Here is a 5,144-nt window from a genome sequence, read left to right as displayed (position 1 = left end):
ATTGGCAAGTTTTTGTTTTTGTTGGTTGTTGGCGGTGTCGTGGATGGATGGGGGCGGGTGAGCAAAAGCGATAAGATTCTAATGTTCTGCACACCACAACATGGATGTATGTATTCATTCTCTCCATTTTTGTAAGCTCTCTCGTGTTCCCTCACGTCTGAACTTTTTCCACATGATATCCATTTTTCATCCTTATGACCTTCATATTTTTTTTTAATTCAAAATTTTCCCATGAACTTGAATGATTTTGTGGTGTGGTTAGTATCAGTGTGAAAAAGCACATGGACCACAGATACACATAATACAAAAAAAACGTTTAAAGTACTGAGTCAGTTATCGTTGTTAAGTCATAAAAGACAAGAACAGATGCACAGTCCTTATATAGCTTTGGGAATTTGTGAGTAACTGAGGCTAACTCTACAAGTATGAAGTCCATTCTGCAATACAGAGAATATGGTATTTTGAAAGCAGAAAAGAAGATTTATCATAAAATATTTTCTGTTATTTTTCCTTATATTCATACCAAAATACCAAATAAATACCAAATAAAACATCTGTACAGCAAAACAAGAATTTGGCAGTACAATAAGAATGGAAAAAATTTCTGACCAAAATTTCTCTGTATAAGTGCCACTTCAAAGACTGTCAGGTGCTCTTGCCAGGTGCCACTGTTATGTAGGCCCTGTCATGTAGGATCTGTCATGTATCTGTACTAATTGTGCTTTTTTATCTGCATTTTTATTGTTTGTTAATTAATATATTAATAGTAACAGTGGTAATAATAATAATAATAATAATAATAATAATAATAATAGTAATAATAATAATAATAACAACAACAATAATAATAATAATAATAATACTAATAATAATAATAATAATAAGTAGTAGTAGTAACATTATGTAAGACAACTCGTAGAGAGGAGAATTACCACTCTGTAATGCCCTCAGAGTTTCTTAAACGCTAGAGTCCAAAATAAATGGGTTAAGATGGAGCACTTATGCATTTCCTGAATACTGAATTTTAACACCAGTGTGATATTTTAAGAGCTTTTAAACTCAAGTTGTAGGAGTTTAAAATGGCGCCTCATGTATGTCCATGATGTCAGTGAGTGCGAACAGCCAATAAGCTGCTCTGCTCACCAACCAGTAATCACTCAGTAGCAGCAATGCTAAAGTCCTACTGCCCAAAACCCATTTGCTGTAGAAAAAAGGAAATATACAGGTAATTTTTCTCTGCTGTTTTAGTGAAATACATCCTTCTACTTTCTAAAATTAAAGGAAAGTTCTGGGCGAGTGATTAGAAATTATTTTAACATTTCATTTTTAGTCAACTCCATTTACTCCCATTCATTGAGGACTCACTCGCAGGTTCCCCTTTTGGCATTTTGCAGTCCTATTTTTGATATAATGGGGGCAATAAGAAGTGGCCAGGCTCCTCATAAACTGGCTCTAGTTACATTTGAAACCAAAGGTCACAGGCGTCAATTTAGTACGTGGACAAAATTGAAATGAAGCTTGTTATCGAGGCTTGTATTATTTACAGAGAATCACATCATCAATGGCTAAGGAGGTCTCGCTTTCTGCCCAAATAGTGACTGCTTCGTTCATGCAACAGAAGACTGCCCCTCCTCCAAAACAGACTCAGAACCCAAAACAGTGAAACAACTCTTAGCTTAGTGGCCTTTGGAATGGAGTATCGTTTACACTGGATTGTTTCGGTGACTGAGCTAATTATGCTAGTGTCATACTCTCGGGTGGGTATCATACTAAATAGACTATTTAGTATTACATGATCTACATTTTAAGTCTGGAATCACTTGATATTTATGGTTACTTATCTAGGCGGTAGTTTTTTATGTGCTCCAGAAACACTAACTTTAGAACAAATACAAATGAACAAATCCAATTTAATTTTATGTCTCAGCTGAACCATTTTCTAAATCTCTCTGGAATGAAGTGTAGTACTTACAGTCATCACAAGGGTTGGGATAGCTACTGAATAAAATTTATAGCTAGCTACTTTGTAGCTACTTTCCAAAATTTGTAGCTAGCTACTTTGTAGCTACTTTCCAAAATTTGTAGCTAGCTACAGTTTAACTACTTTTCCAAAAAAAGTTGTGGCTACGTTTTAGCTACATTTTGAAAAGTAGTGCACAACTTTTTAACTACTTTAAGAGCGCGATTATCAGAATGTTTGTGAATCTCCACCTGACACACCAAACAAGCCCAACTGACAGTGTGAACAAGACACTGCATTTAATCATGTGCCAGAAAGAAACATACAATTGAAAAGCTGCAAATACACAAAAAGATCACCAAAAAATAGGTTTAAGTGTAACCAACAATCAAATTTACACAACCAAAGGCGTGATATTCAACAAAAATTTAGACTAAGTAAAGGCAAAGTCAATCCTTCCAGGTTTTTCCTAACTAAAATCAACAAAGCAAACAACTTTGTGCAAAACATTGTCAACTGTTGAAATAAAACTGCTCCAATTTAAACATTTCAGCCAGATATGTAAGACGTGACATTCAGAGTCCTTTGTTAAACTTCAGCAACACTTTAGCCTCAAAATTCCCATCAGTGACCCTGGTTCTGCACAGTACTATTAGTAATAGTCTATTACAAAAAAAGTTTTTTCTTTTTTTCTTAGCTAAGCCAGGGCTTGGTAACACGCGGCTCTTCTACTGCCCTATTGCGTCCCCCTGATAATATCTGTCTGCAGAGCCAGCCACGGTTTCATGCCAGCAGTTTCACTCCAGCAGGTTCAAGCCAGTGGCATTCAGCACATGCACTGACACTTGTTTTGGTCTTGCTTAGCGAGTGTTAGACTAATTAACATTTCAGTCATTTTAGGTGGGTTTCCAATACATTTTTGATAAATTTGCATTGGGCTAACATTATAATTTAAGCTTTAGGCTAAAACAAGTTGTGGTTTTTGAATAAATCCCAGCTGAAAAAAACCATAGAAACCATTAAGTGCTTATTTTGGTTTCTGGTGGTTTTGTAATGTGTTTTGGGTTTTTAAATGTGTTAATATCACAATGTAAAGAAACGTAAAGGATTCTAGTTTAACAGCTCTGCAGTCAGACCTTTCACTGTGATGGTTCCACAGCAGAACTAGATTTTTAGGTAAAATAACATAATCCTCCTGATCGTTATAACACACAATTCTAACAGAACTAGTAGGTAACGAAATGGCAAAGAGCAAGATTTAAGACGAGCATCGATAATTTGGAGACAAATGGACTTATTTGCATTTATAAACACTCCAGCTGGTTTCCTGACACATTTAATCTGAACGAGAATCTGTCAAACACAAAGTCTTGAAGTCAGTTTCTCATTCACCAGCTTCTCGTTCGCATTTTCCCGTTCCACCTTAAATGGCACAGCAGTACATTCTGGCACCTCAGGCACCATTTAAGGTGGAATGGGACAATTCAAACAAAAAGCTGGTGAATGAGAAGCTGACTTTGGTCTCGTAAAGAGTTGAACACAGAGGGACATTTTACAAGAAACTCTACTTTCGCCGAAAAGTTTCTTGACTGAGGTGCGAGAAAAGCAGCTATAGCTGACCTGAAGCTTAAAGCAGAGCAGAGTAAGTCTGTGTTTCATTTATATTATATTTTTAACCTGAACTAGCACATTAGCACATACTGAGACATATTTATAGCCAAGATAGTGAAACGGATATAACAAGGTAGTGGCTCCGAAGGTGGTTTCATTTTTGTTGAAAGGACAGAATGGCTCTTCTTAACATTTGAGTTGCGACCCCTGAGCTAAGCCTACTAGTAAGGGGTGATTAGCATGTGCTCGAACTGTCCACAACTCAGTCAGGATTGCACAGTCGCCATTAGCCCGGTTAACGACTGCGTTCTATGGTTCAGATTTTGCATGGATTTCCTAAAGCTTGTAGGGAAATTGTAGGGAAAATTATTGCTACAGCTACACAAAAATTTATAGGCACTACAACTATTAGCTACATTTTATAAAACTGTAGTGGCTACAGCTATTAGCTATGAAAATTTGTAGTTAGCTACAAAAAAGTAGCACACTACTTAGCTACTCCCCCATCCCTTGTCCTCACCCAATACCTAATTTATCAATCCTTTATTAAATTAAATCAGTTGCTGCTGATGGAACTGAACATATTCATGAGATGGCTGGAGAGCATGCAAGACGTCAGGAACAAAGTGTTCTTCTAACAGTATTTTTCTAACCTGCATAATAAATAACTTCACTACCAAACAACACATTATTTTTACTGTATTTATATTTATTTGTATTCATACCAATGTTATATAGCAAACCAAATACATTAGATGCTGTGGGTGTGTGGTGTGTCTTTAGAGCATAAACCCATTTCAGACATAACAAAACAGAATAAACATGCAAATTATACTGTCATTTTGCATATATGGACCCAGCAATCATAATCAGCAAATAGAAAGATGGTGGGCATTCATGAGAAAACAGCATAGCCAAGACTGGAAGAACCGCTTCCAGCAAATGAAGGATTCAGAGTGCTTTAGTGGGGACTTCAACAGATAGCTAATCCCGTTTACTTGTTTCTGTTTACTTCTATCTGTTTGTAGTTTGCTTGAGTCCACCACATGACCATCCATGTATGATGTACACCCTTCCACAGTATTTTATGTGTTTACAGAGAGGCCCATTCCCATGCAATGAGACAGTCTTCACTATGTCCTCTCATATCGAGGCAGAGAACTATCTACCCCATCACACCCGATGAAGCAATTGAATTGTACCTAATTTTGAGGACTTGTTTACTTAAAGACTTGTAACCAAGCACTTACCTGCTTTACCTCATAAACCCAAGGCTATGTTTCATGAACTTCACTGATAAGGTGAAGATTAGATGTGGCCGGGTTCATCTCATGATCACTTATGATCTATATTAGCAACTGTACAGTAGTTTTATTTTAATCTTCACAGAACAAGTAGCCTAAATACTAGCTCATTGTTTTCATGAAATTATGCATAAACAGATGTAAACAGATGGAAAGTTTTATATTATTTTAGTTACATGCTTCAAATTAGATGCATTAGTGAATGACACATGATGTCATGTGTGACAAAACATTATAGAATCATCTACAGCTGTACATGCAAATTTTTT

The sequence above is a fragment of the Colossoma macropomum genome, unplaced genomic scaffold (genome assembly GCF_904425465.1).
Source record: "Colossoma macropomum unplaced genomic scaffold, Colossoma_macropomum, whole genome shotgun sequence".
NCBI classification, from domain to species: domain Eukaryota; kingdom Metazoa; phylum Chordata; class Actinopteri; order Characiformes; family Serrasalmidae; genus Colossoma; species Colossoma macropomum.
The sequence above is the reverse complement of the archived record's forward strand: the minus strand, read 5'-3'. Positions refer to the sequence as shown.